The sequence below is a fragment of the Physcomitrium patens genome, chromosome 22 (assembly GCF_059467195.1).
Source record: "Physcomitrium patens ecotype Gransden chromosome 22, ASM5946719v1, whole genome shotgun sequence".
NCBI classification, from domain to species: Eukaryota; Viridiplantae; Streptophyta; class Bryopsida; order Funariales; family Funariaceae; genus Physcomitrium; species Physcomitrium patens.
This window is the reverse complement of record NC_143431.1, coordinates 2979125-3001874: the sequence shown is the minus strand read 5'-3', so window position 1 is coordinate 3001874 and position 22750 is coordinate 2979125. Positions and strand designations below refer to the sequence as shown.

Genomic DNA, 22750 nt, shown 5'->3' with positions numbered 1-22750 from the left:
ACAAAATAATTATATGAACTACTGAAATTGTTACAATTCTTTAACTTTTTGCCATCTGATTAAAAATAAGATCACAAGAGGAAGAGACATTCTTAGAGATACCACAAGGTATGTCTCATTAAATGCTATAATTTATGAAGAGGTTTTTGATGCTAGATAATTTACTAAGGAATGGAAACTGAATTAAAAGATATCTTAATATTCACCGAAAAACAATAACAAGGATAATTTCCACCTAAAAAAGAGTTCAGAATACAGAAAAAACATTTAAAACTGAGAAATGAAAGTATAATGAAAGTACTGATGGATACTGTATTTCTATTTGATGATAGTAAAACTTCAATACCTTACTTGATAATTTATTTATAATAATTTTGATATTAAGTTCTTTTTAGAATAAAATGAAAATATGTTATACAACTTAAGAAACTATTATAAAGTAGTTAAGTTATCCAAATTACATATGTCTAAATTTAAATATGTTTTTAGAATTAGGTATACAAAAGTAACATAAATACTCTTCTTTGAGAAATTAAAACTTATAGCAGACATTCATCAATCTTCTATTTATGACAACTATAAGTATTAAATTTTGACATGAGTTACTTTTTTTTCAATGAATACTATGTTTATTTTTTTTAGTTGACATGTAATGAAAGTCTACCTTACATATTAATGTATTAATTATTAAAATAATTAGAAATAGAGAAGTATAATGTTGAATTACAAATAATCACCAATTCTATCAACTCATACAACATTCAAGAAGACTAAGTGATTGTATGGTTATTGTTATTGTATGAGATTTCTTATTATCTTTTCCCTCATCTTCAATTTATTTGTCTTCTCAACTTTTAAACTTTAAAAATATGTTTTAAATGAAAAAAAAAAAATATCTTAATTTATTTCAAATTCAAATTATTCTGAATGAAATTTTATTCGTTTTGGTGTACAACTCAAAAACTTGGCACCTAACTTTTTGAGTGCACATTATTAATGAATCAAGTCAATTCCATGTAGTTTTTGAAGATGGCAGTCTCACAAATTCTCACACAAAAGTAATTCTATGTCACAGAAATACATATTTATTGTAATAATTATCTATATGATTAAGTAAAAATAGGTAAAAGTAGAAAATAAGACCTTTACTAAGAGTTATGTAAAATTCATTTTTTGAGACATTGTCTTTTTTAGCAAACATGCTCTTCATTTTGTTATTGCATTGTTTTTTGGACAATGTTGAGCACTATGTTTAGCTTCTTTATAATATAAGCACAAGCTTCTTTGATGTCTTTGAGTCTTTTTCTATTTTATGAGGCATTTAAAACATGCCATATCAATTTGCATTGATTTTGGCCTTAATGAATAAGTTTCTGAAAACTTAAGAGCTTCTATCATTACTTAATTTGTTTCTCTTCAATGAAGTCTTTATTCTTGATATCTTTGAAATAATTAAATAATGCATGCAATGGCTTAATCAATAAATTATTCTAAATATTTTTCTTATAGCATCATCAATAATAAATCTTTGATGTTATCCTTTAATCCATATCAAAATTGATTGATAAAATCTTTGTCATTCCAATCCATGTTGCAAGCTACAGAGACCTTTTATTTCAACTTCAATTGACTAAATTCCCAGTTGAATAGTAGTTCGGGCAACATTTTTTGCAATTGCTTGAACAACATAATTGGTTGAGCAATGAGATCCCTTGAATTCCAATGAACTTGAGGAGAACCAAGTTTTTGTATCTCCTTTATAATTTATAATCTGTTATAGTAATAATGGTATTACTTAAAGTTGATCAAATATATGCAATACCATACTTTTTTTTTCTTCTGCATGAGTTTTTCTTGAATTTTAGATTTTGTTTGATATCATCGATTGGGTTTTTTTACAAATTAAAAATCAATTTAAAAAATCATCTTATCTGTTTACTAATTAAAAATCAATTTTGTAAAAAAAGTTTGTACAAAATAATCTATTAAACAAAAAAAAATGCCCCAACTTTTGGTTTTTTGGATGAGAGATTCTATTATCCGAGCCCACCCCGCCTTTCAACAGTTACAATGCAAGAATAGAGAAAGAATATGCAATGACTAATATATATATATATATATATATATACATATTTATTGTGCCCTTTGACTTGTTGTGCCTATATGGCAACCAATAGGAGTCAGCCTTACGAATTGATGATGTTTTTGCAGAGGAAAAGCCAATAACAAAATGTGTTATTGAATTTCAATTTCATTGGACATTGCTTTGTGCCTTCATCATTTATTGTGAATAATGAAAAAACTTATAGCCTGTGGCCTCAATCAACTTTGTTGATTGATCGAAACATTTCTGACTTTGTGATAAGTCTTAGCATTAGTATGAGTTCGTTGACTACATAAGGGCAATCCTGCATTATGGCAAAAACCGCAATAACAACCAATACTCATCAATTGTTTAATATCCCTCTGAATTACTTTCACTAATTCCAAATCAACAAAGTAATTTTGACTTATTATTTTGATAATTCGGTCAATTTGATACCTAGTTAATTTATTAACTTTAATATTATCATTTAGACCTAATTTATTACAAACTTAAATTGCTTTTTTAGGGCCAAGTTCAAAGATTCGAGTTAAAGCAATTTCTACTTATTCATTCAGCACTAAATTAGTTCTTAAAATATATGACATTTTTTTTTATTTTTTATTTTTTTTCTTCCTTATTTCTTATGTAGAATTTTTCTTTGATATTTTATACCTTTTCCTTTATAAAACTTCAGGAGGTTTACAACTTTTGATGCTGGCAGCAAATTGAGTTACTTTTTGATGATCTATTCTAGTACAACAAATAAGATTAGGCTTGAAGCAAAAAACATGAACTGCAGACATAACTTGAAGTCAAATCTCATGACTAAAGCTTAATTTTAGATATAAAATAGAGCATTGTGGATTAGTATTAGCTTTGTATCCAACTCCAATTATTTCTAAAAAACAAAATAATTTGGCTTCCATAAACTTGACTTAATTTTTTTTATAAACTTGGCATAGAATCTTGCCATTGGTTTTTCGTACTTCATGATCACATATCAAAGCCCACTTTGAAGTGGATAAGATTCTTTATTATATACTAAGCCCTAAACGAGTTGTTGATGAAGAAATTAGAGATTCTGGTTCAAAGATTTTTTTCATTTTATTTTATTAAATCTATTCCAAAAAAATGATATTTTAAAATAATTCTTAACCTTGTATTTGCTTCTTTATAAAATTTGTTAATAGAAAACTTGTAGTGTATAAAATAATAAAAAATTCTTGAAAGAGACATAAAACAAAAATAGTAGACACCTTGATACTAACAAAAACAAGCCTTTTATTCTCTTTTTATTTTTTTGAATAATTAAGATAGGTAGGCCCTGAGAACTATACATGAAAGCTTCTACTTCATACAACTCTAGTTGATTAGTAGAGGTACCATTGTTGGGTATTTATGGATGTTTTCAAGGCATTCATAATTCATCTTCAAATCTAGTATTTGCATGATTTGCTAATAGTAAGTGGCATGCAAAGATTAAATGTTAAAAGCATGCCAGCTGCGACCTTTTGACCAAGGTATAGATTCACCAGTTATCTATTGTATACTCACTCTCTTTATAGACTACACGCCAGTAATAACACCTGTGGTAGACTCTGGAGATATTTTATTTATAAGCATTTTGCGATCCTTCTAATATGAACTCTGGCCTTTGCTTGGGTGTAAAACTCTTATTTCACAAGATTTAATCATTACGTATTTGAAAGTTCTTGTGTTGAAAAAGCTCATTGAAGTGATGGAGGTGATAGAGTATATTTTCTATTTTATTAATAAATACAAGCAGATACATATTTTCTTGTACGCTCATTTAAGCATACTACAGGAAACATTACTTCCTTGTTTGCTTATTACGATGGATGAGATTTATGCGTAATTTGATTAAAATCATGTATAATTCTAACAATGGAGTTGTTCTACACCATCAACTTGTGCACCTTGGTAGGCAAAGAGTAACTACATTTTGTAGGTTAGGTAGGATTGTGATACAGTAATGGTTTACACCCAGCAAGATTTTGTGGAACTTGAGGCGAAGCTTGTGGTTTCAATATCCTTCATCTTAAAGGACCTTGTTTTTTTATTAAATTAGAAGGTATCTTTGGAATGATTATTATTTTATATAATCTAAAAACTTCCATAATGTTGGAATAATTCAATTTTAACAACAAATCTTGATGTAATAAATTTTTGTAATGAAAATAGAGTCTATTTGGAGTGAACTTAAGTTGGCTATTTTTTTATTTTATTTTTTTTTAAATTTTAGATAAAAACGAATATAAGCACTGTACTTTATTTGATTTAGAAATAGTGGGTGTTATGTGTTCTTTTTACATAATAAAAAGAAAAGCATAAAAGGACGTAGTAGCAAGCTTTAGATTAGCTTTGTAACCCAAGAAAAAATGGTTTTTTACTTTTTGTAATAAATAATTTATTTTATTTTAGCCCAAAATCCTTAGTTCTTTACATAAAATCTTTGACCTCAACGCCATGCTCTTCATAATATTCATTCGGAGAAAGCTTAGAAAAAAAAATTATTTTCTTTTTTATTTAGCCACTTAATGAAGAGCCGGGCCTAGCAATGCCCATGAAAATAAGAGCTGTGTAGGACAAAACTTCGCTATGTAATTTAATCTATTACATGATTCACCTTCTAGGCTACAAACAAAATAATCATTTTAGACTTGAGGCCTTTGGCTTTAAGGCATTTTATTCTATTTTACAGGCTAAAAATAATTTATTTGCATTACAAATAAATTGTAAGTTGTACCCTTCTTTCATTCCAAAAAGCATAGTAAAGAGTAATATATAGATATTTATTACTTTTTTTAGGTTTTTTTTTTTTTTTTTTTTTTTTTTTTTTAACTTTTGGACTATATAGAATCAAAGACCATGAATTATTTATAATAATAAATTTCTTACTTGCTTTATGGTTTCAACACTTCTACCGTCTTGATTACTTATTTGTTTTTAAGCCGATAATAGCCATAAGTTTCCAAAGATTCCTAGTCTTTACAAAAAAAAATTGCTTAGCTCCACGCCTTTTGGCCTTGCTATTTACTAATCAATTAAAACCATTGAAAAAACTTAGTTGACAAACATAGTTTGTGTGCTGTTAATGTGGCAGCTTATTACCTATTTGACAAACTCACACCATCCATTTCAAATAAGATTTGTCCCTCTACCACATAAGCAATCCAACTTGTAGAATTTTCTTTTCCTTTTTTTCATTCTAACTTCAGTGGATTTACTGGTAATAGGAATATCTACAAAAATTCTTACTTATATCTGACCATTTTTTCAAAATTCTTTGTTTATAGAACAACGTGCTACTTCAATTGCTTAATATGAGATACGACCAGCTTCACAACTTTTTATGCCATATTTTCCAAAACAAAGTTGTGTACCGTTTGCTTTACAACCCTTAAATCTGCCTTTTTGATACTTACAAAATTTTATATGTTTTGGATATAGTACAACTTGTCCCTTTTTTATATTAAAAATATAAAATCCATACTTTGATACCTAAATTCTATAAAGAGTAGATGCTTGTACTTTTGCATAATCAATTTGATTAAAAAATACATGTAAAGAAGTTTTACCATACTTTTTGTATTTAGTTTCAGTAATTTATGTGCCATTTAAATGGCATAAATAACAAATATAGATTCCCTTAACATATTGGTATTTTTCAATTTATTAAAATATAGATCTACAAATTTGTCAAAATGATTTTTTTTTTTTTTTTAATTTCCAAGATATTTCTTGAGCAATTAGAGAAGTACTTTGATAAATAGAAGCTATTTTGACTGGCCTAATTAAGGTATTATTTTTTTTTATTAGATAAGAAAAATTGTATTTTTTTTTAATAATAATAACAATTGAATAAAGAGTGAACTTTCTTCCATTTAGCATCTCTTAAAATAAAGAGAGCACTAACATTCAATATAGATTAGGATTGATGAATTGGCTTTGTACTTTTTATTATGTAATTATTAGCTAATGGCATGCCTTGCTTGCGATGGATTTGAAAATGAAGCCTTAAAATGTTTTATTTGTACAAGCAGTAGAGGGCATTCTAGTGTGGGAATATTTGTGCTTGAGCAAAGCTAGGGAGTGTTGTGCATAGAGCTAAAAGCTCTTTTGTGCTATACATCTTTATCCTTCTAGAATTACTAGCTTCAGAGGAAAGTAAAACTAAATAAGCCGTTTGGATGTTTGAAGAAATTTTGGGTCTATTTTTTCTTGCAAAGTTCACTTTTTTTGCTTGGCAAATAAAGTGGGTAGAACCTCATAAGGCTTTGACATAGGAGCCTTGCACAATTTTTTCCATATAAGTTAAGCCTTCTTTTTTCAAACAAATGCTTTTATTTAAGACAATAGAGTGCATTCTTTTTTCTAAGCTATCCTCTTTCTTTTTTGCTTCTTTTAGCATATATCTGTTTTATGTCGCCAAATTGAAAACTATGTTAACAATAAGATCAAATTGAATTCGGTTCTTTGAATGAAAGAAGTATTGCATGACCAAATGATTTAAGGAAGTACACATAGCTACAAAAATGGTTTGTCAAAATATGTCACTAATTTGATGCAAAGAGCCAAAACGAGAAAACACATAGCTTTTTTTTGATATTTTTCTCTCATCACTCTCCAAAAGAACATTGTTCTTCAAAGAAGTAGAGTTTTTGGAAGCCATCTAAATGCTAATTCAAAGTAATTGATCAATTTTGTGCATTAATGGTAACCTATCATCATATCCATAGCACCAACTCTTGACTTCATTTTGCTGTTTCTCTGTAGTATCATCAATATGCCTAATCAACTCGACCAATTGTGTTGCCCTAAGGCCTATGTATCTTGACCGACTAAGTCGATTTAAAAAAAAATATACAAATGAATGTCCTTTTAGGAAAATATTGAATAATAAACTTACCAAGATAAAAGCCAAACATTTTTTCCATAGGTGGACGTATTAAATCAAAGTAATCTCTAAAATTTATATCTTGATATAAAAAAATTTCATAATAATAATCACTAAATTAGATTGAATCTGAACTACAATTCAGATTCAATCTCATTGAAATCGGATTTATTTTTTGTGCCATAATTCACTATTGTACTTTTTTTTTGTCTTATTTTTGTTTTTGAGGTCAAAGCTTTCTTCCTAGAGGAAGAAGGTTTTTGTATAGAAGCAAACTTTCTAAATTTATAACCAATCATTTCTTCACTAATTTTTAAACCAACAGACTCTTTTCCATTATAAATTTGTACATAGCAACCAACAAATTGAGGCAAAATATAAGATCTATATGATCAAATTTTCCATCTGATCTTTTTTGGTTAAACAAGCAAGCATCCATAAAATAGCATTTCATACCGATCATTTTATAAACTAATTTTTTTGTTCTTACTATTGTTTTAAATCTACGTTTGGCGGGCTTTTTCCAAGGTGATACTGAAGGTCTACTTCCTTTCATGCATCCTTTATCTCTTCCATGAAGATGATCCACTAGATTCAGAGCAACATTTTAAACAATAGGATGTTTGTCTTATCATTGACTTTCTTCTACTTTGTCAAGCTTATATTTATTATGATAAAAATTGGACACTATACTGATAGTAGTTCAACATTGAGAATCTATGAGTTCGTCAACACCCAAAGATAATCGCATGATATATTGTAGTGTATTTTTGAATTTTTGAATTATTTGAATAAAGGTCCCTACAGCTCGAATCAACAAGGATTTCAAGTTTTTTGGCATCAAATTGTTTGGCATGTCTATCCATGAGAAGATCTTTTAATGTATAAGACGGCTCATAGAACTTCCCAAATAATGATATTGGTTTATATTGAACCAATACCTCGGTATTAGAAACATCATTGGGTTGTGTAGATGGACCAGGTTCCATCATTGGTAATATTTCCAATACATATATTAGATCTCGAGTTCCCATAATTGGATTGAAGTGGTCCTTTGCAACTAATGTATTCAATTGTTGAATTGGATCTTTTTTTTTTGTTGACCTTTGACAAGTATTACATGAATGCATTCCACTTGATTTACAAAAAAATCTTATAGGCCTCGATTATTATCCTCTATCTTATTATGCAGCTAGATTTGTTGTTCTCAGTTATTAAAATTAAATGGAGTATTGCACTAGTAATATGTATGTCTTGATTACTTATAATTTCCACATATTGGAGCATATTCATCATTGGCTCTTAGATTAAAATATTTACTAGTATAATGTCCTATTTCCTTCTAATGATAACATCAAAATGGTCTTCTTTCAACTCCATCAAGAATATTGGATATTTTTAGTGGTATATACCAGCTCGGTCTATTTTAAGTTGGATGGATAAATGATCTTGGATGTCCAGTTGGTATTATAGAATCTGAAATTGGTTTTTGAATAGATGGATATTGAGAATATCCTTGCTGATTTTGCTTAATATCTTGAGTATTAGATCTACATTCTTGATTATACACAAAATTTTAAAAATTAAAAAAATTCCTATTTTATTTATTCGAATGATTTTTGCTCTAGCCAAATCTATTTCTTGTTTGAACTTGATTAACATCCCACAAAGTTGGTTGAATCATGATCTCATTATCAAACTATTGTTGCTTTTGTAAATTCCAACAATTGGTGGTGGCATACTTACCCCCACAAAATGTACATTGCACAATCATTTGAGGTGGTGAAGAACATTCCATTACCAAATGGCCTTGTCTTTTATAATTATTGCACCAAATATTGAGACACATATTGATTAGTTTATACTTTTTTTTTTTATCCTTCATCAGATTAACAACCAATTCGTCCATCTTCTTTGTCAAATTTAATAACAAAGCCTCATTTGGATCCTTTGATATTATTTCATTAGGTAACTCTTTTGTAGATACTAGTTTTTGATATGGAAAGTATGGAGAATACAAAATTATTGCTATTGGTGGTATAGTCTACAATGGGACAACATTAACTATTCCTTGTGGATTAGCACTAAGATTTACATTATAATCAATCACTCTTGGATAACTATACAAAGCATCATTCAAAGCTGGCATTTGATAACCTCTCCAAGATGGAATCATTGTAGCTCCTGTGATTAGGAATTAGTCATAATGACATTTTTCCCATACCTTAGCTCAATTAAGTGAGAAAGCAATAGTAGCCAGTTGGGCCTGCTTCACAAACATCTTCAATTTTGGTGGGTATAGTCTATTAACCAATATAGACAAAACAAACAAATCTGACATTTGGTTATTTAGCCATTTACAAAGGATATCTGCTACTTGACCATAATATGACTGCACTGCTTTTCTTGGTACCATTCTATTATTCATTAACCTTTTCTTAAGACATTCTTTAAATTCAATTAATCAAAAATAGATTAAAAATGTATTTTTCAATGCTTCCTAATCAAGTAATTGGTCCATAGACTAGCAATTATACTATTCAAATGCTGTATCTTTCAAGGTCGCTGACAACCATCTCAATCAAATATCATTATTGGCTATACATGCAGTGAAGAATTGAGACAAATATTGATCTAGATCTGTACCTAAAAACCCTCTAAAAATAAGTAATGGAGCTGCACTAGTTGTGCAATTGCCCATCGCATCTATTTGGATTGCAATTGGAATTGCTCGATCCCTCGTCGCCATTGAAGATAATAATATTTCACTTAATTCTTTATTAAAATAAACACTATCTTTTTTAATTATCTTTTTTGGACCTTCCAACCTCTTCAATTTGCTATTATTATCTACAAATAATTTTATTGGTTGAATTGGAGGTAAAAATGATGGATTTTGAAACAAGCTAAATTGATCCTTATTGACAAGCAATTTATGCCATTCTAAAGAAAAAATCTTATTAGAATTGATTGTATTCACTATTGAAAAAGTATCCAATGGAGTATCCAATGGAGTACCTAATTCTTCTATGTCTCCTTTACTTTTAATTAACGGCCTTAAGAAATATGCTAGACTGTTGATAGAATTTTTTTCAAGTACTCTTAGCAATTTTCTTAACAATATATATGTCTAAAATATTAAAGCTTTGTTAGGTTCTAGGTATGCTCAGATATGCCGAGAGGCATGCAACCATGGTTTAATCCAACTTTGTTGATACTTTCTTTTTAGATTAATCTCGTCCAACAACAAATTTCTTGCTTGTGCTTTCTCGTGTTTTTTTTTCAATTAGCATATTCTTCCTAGTGGGATGTTCTCATTCTTATTAACCATAAGCTTTCATTATATAATACTGAAATTACTTTCTATCTCCAATCTAACTACACATTTGGCTTCACTTTTGAGCCAATATCAATTTTATAACCTCTTTGTGCAACATCCAAAACCACTCATTCAGCAATTAATTCATAAAATTCAATACTATTCTCAATCTTTGACAACAATGCCATTTTACTTATTCTTCAAATTCCTTCTTAAAATAAACCTATAAAGGAGAATTTTAATATAGAAAAAAGACTATCTGCATGAATTTATACATTAGAATCACACAATTAACTATCTTGTGATTCACCAATAATACCAAAGGAAGCTACAATGCCTTCTACAATCTATCAATTCTTCTTTTATTAAATAAAATATTACAATTGATAATTCTATCTTATGCACTCATTGTCTCTTCTCCTTTTCAAACTTATAATAATAATATGTAATATTGTACTATCTTGAAAGACTACATAAAATATTCTATAATCCAATCACTAGAATTCTTCAAAACTAACTGTCATTCCTAGTGATCTGCTTCACACAATTTCAGACTCCATAGACTTCTTCTTGTGGTACAGTCTCAATTCTCAATAATCAATGTATTATAATTCTTCCATTCATATCCATACTTTACAAACATCTTTAATTATTGACTTTTCAATTCTCCACTTATAATTCAGCACATAATAAATTTTATTTCTCATTTGACATCATATAAATCAAATCTTTCTTTCATTTCAAAATTTCACTTCACATTATTCAAAATCTATTTATTACCCTTCTTCTATAAAGAAAATAAAAATAAGAGGTAGCACCAAGCTTATGTCTACTCATAACTATCATAGTCTGGCTCTGTCTACTTCTTCTTCAATTAATTTATACTTATCCTAAAATAGAGATTCTAACCAATATTTCTTATTTAATCGCTTTTCTTGACTAAATCATCCAACTTACCTCTTGAATTGACTACCCTATGGATGATTAATCAATTTTACCAATATCTAATCAATGTCTTACAAAAATCAATTTCTATCCATTCTACATCAACCATGGTCATCTATCTCCATGGATTTCATTACAAATCTTCCACTATCAAGCTCATTTAATACTATCTTCATAGTTGATCAATTGACGAAGATGGCACATTTTATATCTTGCAAGAAGTCAATTATTGATGAAGAAATGGCAAAACTCTTTATTGACAATGTGTATTATTACCATGGGTTACCAAACAACATTGTGTCGGATTGTTGGCCACAATTTATATCAAGGTTTTGGAAGGCACTCTTCAAGATTCTTAAGGTTGACATCAACCTTTCTTCTACCTTCTACCCTCAAATTGATGGCCAAATGAAGTAGATCAACTAAATTCTTGAGCATTATTTGAGTTATATTATCAACTATCAATAAGATAACTGGACTTCCTACTTGTCATTTGGTGGAGTTTACATATAATAATACAATTCATGCATCTATGCAACAAATGCCATTCTATTCAAACTACAATGTCGTGATGTGATACGACTATATAGTGAAATTATAATTAAAATTGAATTTCTAATTAATATCTAATTATCTTAATTCAATTATAATTTGAGGTATCTAAACATGGCTTTTATAAAAGTCTCTTAGGTTATTTTTTTATCTTAATAGTTAGTAGGTTGAAGGTTAGTTATTAATTTTACCTTCTAGGTTGGAGAGACTCTTCTACTACCTTAGAAAGAACAAAATTTGATAAAATCAGGATAGAAGAGGTAAATGGTTGGTATGGTTGATACTAGGATCAAATTAAGAGTAGAATTGGGCTAAAAAATCTTTAGGATAAGTTAGATTGATACTTGGGGGTCGACCATTTATGAGACAAGATTGAAATCAGACCTTTGGTCACTAAAACGACCGCCAAGGGCAAGTTAAGAGATCATTCAAAGATCGAAGGTTAGGATTTGAGAGTTAGCTTAAAGTTCTTTCTAGAAACATAAGAATTGTTTTGAGAGGGTTTTGGAAGACTTAGCAATTGTTATTCAAAGTCAGGTTTTGTATCAGTGATTTGGGTTTTATATAATATAATTAGGGTTAGAAATTTTGGCTAGTTCGTACAATTGGTATGACATCTACCATTGAAAACTCGATTCTATTTGGATTATTGGGTATGATAAGTATATACAAAATTTTGTGATAATCTAATGGCATGGTTTAGAGATATCTAATTTTTAGCTCAAGCGGATTTTGGAAGGTGGCAGTTTGAGATTGGGTAGGATTTCTATGATATCTAAAGATCTATCAGTTGGATTAAGGTGAAAATTGGCATGGTATTGAAAGTCTTGAAGATCAAGCTATAAACCAATTTTGAGACAAAGTTAACAATTGAAAAGGGAGAAATCATTGCTAGGATTTTTGCTTCACTTTTCAAGTTGGCGGCCGAGTGACATTAGTGCAATTTTTGGAGGTTTTCTCACAATCTCTAAGTTGGATTGGGCTAAAAATTCCTAAGCATATAGAAGACTTACATTGAAAATTGCATGCAAAATTCCACATTAAGTGGATAGTCGAATTGAATGTTATAGCTTGTTAAAGCTCACTAATTAGGATTGGAGCTTACAAGAAAAATCTAAATTGCTTAAAAATGAAAGTAATAAGGTAATTGGGATTTATGTATTGTTAAGACTACTAAGAAGAGTGTTTAAAGCACTTTTGAATTAAAATTCAGATTATATTCATCTCGTATGGATGAAACCTATTAGGATTTCTTGGCTACTTGTAAAATATAATCTCACCTTCTATAGCTAGGTGCCCAGTGCATTCCTGAGTAAAACAACACGTAATACAGTAACAATCATCATCCAAAGTTGGATATGATAGAGCCTTCAAAGTCGGCAAATCTAGTAGTAAAGGAGTTTGCTATGAAAACAGCTAAACTTCAAGCAATCATGAAGATTAATCTAGAAAGGACTAAACATTGTTATACGCTAGTAGCACATAAATTGAAGAAGGAACATCTTCCATTCTAAGTTGGTGACAAAGTATGGCTTCTTTGACATAATATAAAAACCAACAAGCGATGTGATAAGTTGGACTAACAAAGATTGGGACCATTTGTGATTCAAAAACAAATCAATGACATAACTTATTGCTTGAACTTACATTCATCCATAAAAATTCATCTAGTCTTTCATATTTCACTTTTGAAAAATATAAAGAATCAAACATATTAGGTTAAAGACAACCACCACCTCTTATGGTTGAAATCAATAATCATATTGAATTTGAGGTAGAAGAGGTATTAGATTCAAGGATAAGACATAGAAGGCTTGAATATCTGGTCCATTGGTGCTAATATGTTATTAATGATTGCATGTGGCAACTAGTTGATAACCTTGTAAATGTATAAATGAAGGTTCAAAAGTTCCATCAATGACATCCATCTAGACCAAAAGTATCAAAATGAAGAAGAATAGCTTAATAAGATGGATTCAATATGAAGACTCTTAATTCTTGGCCTTATAAAGAAGGGGAGGAGGCAGCCTCTGAAGAGATAATTTTTTCAAATGTTTAGAACAATATAAGTCAATAGTTTGAATTCACGACCATTACTTATTTATATTCTTTTGATCTTTTCTACTTTATGTGATATAAATAGTCAAAAAATTGACACCCTGCCAATCATACTATCTCAACTAAGTAGCTTGCGAAGACAACTCTAAGATGAAGAGCTCCTTGAACTACAAAGATATCAAAAAATATTCAATAATAGATTGTTGGTAATTGTATTTGAGATAGAACTTGCTCATAAAAGATGCCTAGAAGAAGTGTTTATAAGACAATTCTATAACAAAGATACCAAAGTTCATGCTTAGTTACAAGTAGAAGACTTGGAATACTATCGATGGTTACAAGAGCGTATAAATTATTTGCCTTATAAAAAACAACTAGAATATATAGTGGATAACATTTGTTAGATCTTCAACTTCTTGCACATATATTGACTTCCAACAATATTATTTCTTAGAGACCTCAAAGCTAGAGGAGGAAATAATGTTACAAATATATAACTAGATAAGATTTCAAAAGGTTCTAGAAGATTTTAGTAGGTTCTATGAAGGTTCTAAAAGGTTCTTATAGATTCTAAGAAAGTTCTAGAAGGTCATAAGAGATTTTAGAAGATTCTAGGAGGCTTAGAAGATTTAAATAATTGCTGAAGAAGGATTTTAGGCTTGTTTTGTTTCCAAGCCTCATGGAAACTTTTCAAGAAGCTTTTTAGGACCTAGTATATATAAGAGTCAAGGCTGAGAGGATTCTCACTCTTAACAAGTCACTTCTTGTGGTCTAGCTAGGATCTTTTTGCCTTATATCCAGTTACTGTTCTAATGTCTATCTAACTTCATTTCTTGGTCTTGAATCCTTGTCTTATATATGGTGTCATGTTGTAACACAACTATATGGTGAAAGATAATAATATGAATCTTATTATAGAATAACCAAGTTAAAAGATAAAATAAAAAAATATAGACAAAAGATAAGAAGGTAGTAAAATTTTTAGTAGTAATGCTGCCTTTTTAAAAAAGTAGCTTCTATTTATTTTGTAAGGCCATAAATAAGATAAAATAAGATAGATTAGAAAAATAAATAATATAGGCATCTTTAGAAAGAATTTAAAAACAAAGTTTAGCAAAAATTACTTAAAAAAACTAGATATTGATACTTGAAAAAGACCTATTACCAACTAGGACCGAAATCAGATCCTAAGGCACAAAACCAAGCCTCGACAATGATTCGGAGGTTTTTTGGTAGATTGACAGGTAGAATTAGAGAGAAAACTTGATAAGATTTAAATGAGCATTGGTTTTGGGTGATTTGGATTTGTATTGACTTTACAAGCACTTTGCAAAGTTAGAATTTGTTTTGGGTGACTCTAGATTTATGAAATAAAATGGGAGATAATTTTTGGAAAATTTTATAAGTTTGGCCATAGATCTATATGTGAAATTTTGAGGAATTGTGGATTTATATGTGTTCAATATATGCTATAAGTTTGAGCTTGATCAAAGGGTTGGATCGAGGGTTATTAAGGTTTAAATAGGTTAAGGTCTCCGAAAAGAAAAGTTTTAGGTCTAGTGATGGTTTCTAAGATTTCTTGCAATCTATTAATTGGATAAGAATGAAAATTATGTGTGTGGATAGTAGACTTGTTTTTCTACATACTTAAGAATTTTAAGAACAATTGAATGGTTCAATAACGAGATATTGGCACTAGAAATTCAACATTTAGTTTGGAGAAGGAAGCCGGCCAACATCCGAGCAAATATTAGGATTGATCTTCTTTTTGGTGAGTTCGATCTTCTTCAAAAAATTTGTGTTTGTTTTTAACTTAATTTTTAAGAGGTATAAAAATTTTGAGTTAAAATAAATATTTCGTTCATTAGTTATTGAGGTTTATATCTGTGATAGGAATTACTTGGAATTATTTGGGGTTTGATTAGAATATATTTAAGGATCGATTAGGATTTATTTAGGATTTATTTAGGTTTTGTTTAGGATTTGGTTAAAATTTGGTTAGAGTTTGATTAGACTTTGGTTAAGATTTATTTATGATTTGATTAGGATTTGGTTAGGATTTGTTTAGAATTTGGTTAGGATTTATTTAGGATTTGGTTAGGATTTATTTAGGGTTTGATTAGTATTTATTAAGGATTAGATTAGGATTTAGTTAGGATTTATTTAGGATTTGTTTAGGATTTGACTATGATTTATTTAGGATTTTTTTAGGATTTGACTAAGATTTGAATAGAATTTGATTAGGTTTTGACCTAAATTTAATTAAGATTTTTAGTTTAGTATATTTTTAAATTTTCATATTATTTTTTTATAATTCTTTAAAGGGTCTCTACAAATACTTTATATTTCTTATATAATTTCTTTAAAATTTTGATTGGATTTGATCGATATTTGATCATATTTAATAATCTTTAATTATAATTTGTTTAAGAATCTATTAGAGTTGTCAAGACTTATTGTTGCAATTTTTCTTTTATCTTCTACAGCTAGGTGTTTGATGCATTTTCAAGCCAAACACCATGTAATATGACAAGGATCTCCAATAAATACAATAAGATTTGAGTCATAAAGATAAAATTGAGTGGACTAAAAAAAGAGAGATATGATTTGAAATTTTTAAGAAAATTTTTTCGTCCACACCAATTTATATTTTATTTACTTTTTTAAAGCTTTTTTTTATTAAAAAAAAAATACCTTGGACTTTGCTTTAGGTGTTGTATTATCACAAATGAGAATAGATGACAAATTTCATTCAATAGCTTTTTATTTGACAAATATTTTAGTAGCTAAGATCAACTACAAATAACTTCTTGTAATTATGGATTTATTTCAAGAATGACATTATCATCTAAAAAATATCTTAAATTTAATCATTGTGTATATAAATAATATCAACCTCAAATATTTTATATCAACATGTCTATTAAATCATTATAAAGCTCATTATAGCATTTCTTTATTAAAATTTAAATTTAAAATCATTTATTAACTAAAAAAATAACAAGATTTGTCAAATATTCTGTGTAGATATTTTTATCTTATATGAAAAGAAAGATATGCAAATTTTGATAAAAAATAAATCATTTTTTTGAAACTAAAGCACTTTTAATTCACACAATGAAATTAACATTAATTGTTGATTCAAATTTTTTTAAGCAAGTTCAATCAAGTATGTTCTTAAATCCTCTTATTCATAATATTAAGAATAATCTATCTAAATCTTATAATACTTCTAAGTTTGAGTTCAAAAATAATCTATTCTATTTTAAAAGACATTTATATATTTTAGAAGCTGAAGTACAATTATATATTCTTTAAGCTAGTTTTAATTTTCTAATTGCAAGAAATCTTGGATATAAGAAGACTTTGGAGCTCATATTAAGGAATTTTTTGTAGCCTCATATGTAAAAGATAGTTACAAACTTTGTAAAATCATGTCATATTTGTTCAAAGTTGAAAACTCATCATCATCAATCTTATGGACTTTTTTAGTCATTATTTATATCAAAACAACCAAGGTCTTTTGTTTCTATATATTTTATCATAGATCTTTTAGTTTCAAATTTTTATAACACCATATTTGTGATAATAGATTGTTTCATCAAGATGATACATTTTATATAGTGATAATATTTATCACTATCATAGATTGTCAAAGAATATTATATTATAGAACCATTCAATTTTCATTCAAGTTTTGAAGAACCCTTTTTAAAATTTTGAAGATAAATCTAAAATTATCTTTAGCTTGTATCTTTAAATTGATAGATAAAGATAACAAGTAAATCAAATTTGAGATATATCATCAACTATCATTGAGATGAATGAACAATTCTTTTATCATTTGCAATGTTTGCTTATGATAATAAAATATATTTTTTTATTAAATAAACATATTTTTATATAAATTATAATTTGATATTTTGACTTTTCAAAATTTGATAATCCTACAATAAAAAAATTGATAAATTATTTATTAGAATTACATATAATAATGAAGAAAAAATTAAAATAAACTCAAAAATGACAAAAGAAAAATTCAAATGCCTATTGCAAGAAAAAACCTCAATTCCATGTAGGCAATAAGATATAATTACTTTTTCATAAAGTTAAGACTAATTACACTTATGACAAGTTGGATTATTGTAGATTTAAACTATTTTTATTTGTAAATAGTTCAATCTGATTGCTTATAGATTATACTTATTAGAGTCTATGAATATCCATCAAATATTCTACATATCTTTGTTTGAGCCATAAAAAAGAAAAGATATACTAGAAAGAAGACAAATGCCACCTCATTTTATTGAACTTAATAATAATCAAGAATTTGAAGTTCAAGAAGTTTTAGATTCAAGGCAACACTAAAAAAAGTTGGAATATCTTATCTATTGATGTGGATATGATATTAGTGAACACTCATGCAAGCCATTGAAGAATCTTAAAAATGCACAAAAGAAAGTTTATGCTTTTCATTAACAACATCCATCAAAAGCAAGATAAAGAGTTAAAAAAATATTATTTTAAATGAAACAAAGTTCAATGAAGCTTGTATTATATTTTATATCTTTTTTAAAATTTTTATATATTTTTAGTACTAAAGAGATAGAGAATAAAAAATACTCAAATTCAACTCAAGAATTATTATTTGTTGAATTACTAAATAATGCATTGAAATTCAATGTGGTTGGTATTACGACCTTAGAAGAAACTTTCAATATTTAGTGATATTATTAGAAGTTAAAACCACTTTTGATGGCATTTCAAATATTTTATTTGAAGAAAGTTATGAAAGCCTCAACAATGATTAAATATTAGGATAGTCTTTATCTTCTAATCTATAAAACTATTAATAATTGAAAAAACCTATCAACTACTTTCAAAAATAATAAAGATCAAAATATGTAACAAATATAATTTGTTACATCTTGAACTTTTTCAATATATGAATATCAATCTTTATAGAACTTACATTTAGAAAAGAGAGTAATATCACCAACATACATAATTACCAATATTTAAATTATTAGATAAAAGATAAATAAAGATAGATTTGAAAGTATGTTATAAAATTTGATTTGTAGTAACTTCATAGATGCAAATTAAACTTTAGATATATTTGTAGTTGATTGATAGGTTGAAAAATTGGCCAATAAGTTGAATATGTATTGCACATATTGGCAATGTGTGATATAAGTTGGCTATGTAATATACATAGAAAAAACTTATCTTTCAAGTAAGATATATATTGGAATTCCTATAAAATATCATTATGTTGTCATGTTCCATGATTTATTATCTTAGAATACATTGGTTACTTAGTTGTAGAAAATTTAATTTTAACTTATTGGATAAGTTCTAATAAATGATGTATTCTTATTATAAAGGCCAAAAAAACACATTATTATCAAAAGATATTGTATTGATAAAATCCTTTTATATATAAGAAGTTTTATACATAAGGCTTTCTAAAGTATTTAAAAATGTCCTAACATCCTTGGCTATATCAAATCATAACTAACTATTTGTAGATAAGTTTTATTTTCCATAAACTTAAAAAAAAATCCATAATCCTATTATAAATATCTATCTTTATATCATAATTTTGTCATAGCTCTATATCTCTATCTTTAATATACATATATATATATATATATATATATATATATATATATATATATATATATATATAGTCTTGGCTCTCAAAAATCCCTTTACTTTGCATAAAATATCTAAATTGTAGCAAAACTCCTTTAAAACATTTTTCTCATGTAAAAGATTTTTTCTCCCTAAACTTTAAAAATTCATTCTTCTTGATTCAACTATTTATTTTTTTTTCAAATTTTTAGATAATATAAAAATTATTATTAAGATTTATTATAAAAAAATAAACTAAAAGTCTATTACAAATCTTCTGTCATCTTAAAAATCGTAGCATATACTTTAAATCCTAATTTACAAGCACCTAAACATTATTTTCTCCATTTTTCAAAAATCCAAACTTCAAATGCCACAAAATTTGTGTATATATTTTATTAATATGATAAAATATATTTTTGGAGATTTTTAGCTAAAATCATATTAAATTCCTTAAAAAATGGCTCAAAATACAACCACTAATAAATAAGATTACTTATTGCCTTTAGATTGCAAGCATTGACTTCAACTTCCTATAACTCTTGTATCCTAGCTTAGAATTCATCAAGAAATGCATAAAAAGTATAGCCAAAAAAGTGCTCTCTTTAATTCTAGTCGCCGATCTTTCATTTCATTTTGCATGCACGTTATGTCCAAAAGAGTGACAATAGGTACAAAATCCATAGCTTAACTTTGAGTGCTTATATCTCTTTCATAAAAATTCTAAATTATACAAAAATTTTACCAAAACCATAGCCATAAACCTAAACTTTTTTGATACAAGCCTCTTCAATTTGAATGCCTTTGAAAGAGTAAACCTAATCCCTAATAAGGCCTCGGACAACCTCCTTAAAGCCTATTAGGTATGCCTTTTGGCCAATAGCAATAGAGATTTTCATCATCCAGCTTCATTCATCCATATGAATACCCTAATTATTCTTTTTGCTACAAAAACCCCTTTTCAATCTTTTTTCTTATAAGATTTATATAATATATGTTCTAAACACCAAATATAAGAAACAAAATAAGATTTCAAGAGTCACTAATGTCTAATAAAGTTGGCTCTAAATATATAAAACTATTATTAATATAAAATTAACTTCAATAATAGTCTTTTTAAATTAAGCATTTTAAAGTAGTAATCTAATCATATTTTTTTACTAATTAAGATTTAATAATGTGGCTCTTATCACATTGTATAATAAATTATACATTAAATATTTATGAGTATTATTTTCACATAGTAGCCAAATCAGAACTCAACAACTTATCTTCTAATTAGATAGTTTATATAGAAGTAAGAATAATGCCTTCTTTATTCTTGTCAACATCTTTTTTATTCTTAATCTTATTTTAAGAGACTCTATTTTATTATTTTTTAGCAATAGTTATTTTAGTTTAATATTATACCATCTTTAAGTGATTTTTTGTTTTTTTTTGAATGATACCAAAGTATATTGATTATTCAGTTCTTTAAAATTTATATCCTTGATAGATCAATGATAAAAAAACTTCTAATTGTAGATTTATTTCAAGAATGGCATCATTATCTAAAAGGTGCTTAAAATCCAATGATTGATTATACAAATTACAAGAACTTCAAGTACTTTATATCAATATGTATTTCGAATTTTTGACAAGCTCTTTAGAATATGTTCTTATCAAGATTTGTATTTAATATCATTTATTGGTCAAAAAAATTAGAAGATTTTTTAATTGGCTTCTTTAGATATTTTTATTTTATTCCAAAAGTAAAAAAATGTAGCTTTTGATAAATAAAATATTTTTTTTGAAGCTAGAAAATTTTCATCTTTGAGTAATAAAATTAATATTGATTGTTGTTTTAAGATTTTTTGATCAAGTCTAATCAAGTATACCTTTAGACCATAAATTTTTATTATATTAAAAATAATTCTTTTATATCTCATTATACTTCTAAATTTTAGTTTAAAAATAATTTATTCTATTTTGATAGATGCTTATACGTTCTAAAATATGAAGCACAATTATAAGCTCTTTAAGATTGTTAAATTTTTTCAATAATAGAATATATTGCATACAATAAGACCTTAGAGTTAATTTCAAAAGATTTTAAGTGACCTCAAATATGAGTAGTAGTTAAAGACTTTATATAATCATAAGATATTTATTTGAAATTACAAAATCTTCACTATTAATCTTACAAACTTCTCCAACCATTACCTATATCAACACAACCATGATCTTTTGTTTCTATAGAATTTATTATAAATCTTTCAATCTCAAGTTCTTGTGATTTTGTATTTGTGATAGAAAATTGTTTCACTGAAGTGATATATTTTATACCATGTATAAAAATTTAATAATATTTATTTCTATTAAAATTACTAAAATATATTATATCTAATAAAAGAACTAAATTTAAACTAATATTTTAAAAAATTATTTTTAAAATATTAAAAGTAGATATAAAATTATCTTTAGCTTTTTATCTTAAAATTGATGGATAAAAAAAACAGATGAATCAAGTTTTAAAGAAATATATCATTAACCACCATCAAGTTGATTGGGCAATTCTTTTGCTATTGGTAAAATTTTCTAGTAATAACATAATACATTCTTCTATTCAACAAACACCTTTTTATGCTAATTATCATTATTACTAATGATTTGATATTTTTGACTTTTTAAAAATTGATATATATTTTTGTATAAATCTTTGCTTAATTTAATTGATCAAAAAATCTTGAAATCAAGAATAGAAGGTATTTTTTCTTGATGGTGATCTTATTGAATCTTCAATAGTTCATACACATCTTGAGAGATTTATCTTTTTTCTTTACAAATAAGATAGGAGTTTTATTTGGAGATTTAAAATAGCATATAAAATTCTTAGTCAAATTTTCATTAATGTATTCTTTGAGTATAGCCAACTTGTTTTATGATAGGCTATAGATTGGTCCAAGTAGTAGTTGAGATCCTTAAAGATCGATGAAAAAAATTATAATGATGATAATTTAGAAGAATATATATACTTTTTTTAAAAAAAAATATCTAGATAATCCAAATATTAGCTTAGAATGCAACTTGAAATCTTTTCTCTATCAACAATAGGTATGGCATATATAATAAAAGTTGACCTTTCTTTTGCAACATGCATGAATGTTACTACACCTACTATTAATGGTTTAGATATATTAGTCTTATGGATTTCTACTTGTCTAGCAAAATCTTTGATTAAATTATGGAAAAAATC

At 27.0% G+C, this 22750-nt stretch overlaps 1 long non-coding RNA gene across 1 annotated transcript; it reads right to left on the bottom strand.

Moving 5' to 3' along the window:
- Positions 1–27: 27 nt before the first annotated feature.
- Positions 28–2183, bottom strand: LOC141044786 (uncharacterized). Its single transcript, XR_012216484.2, has 2 exons — positions 665–2183; positions 28–235 (listed from the first exon to the last, which is right to left on the bottom strand). It is a non-coding gene; the product is annotated as an uncharacterized LOC141044786 (long non-coding RNA).
- Positions 2184–22750: the final 20567 nt, after the last annotated feature.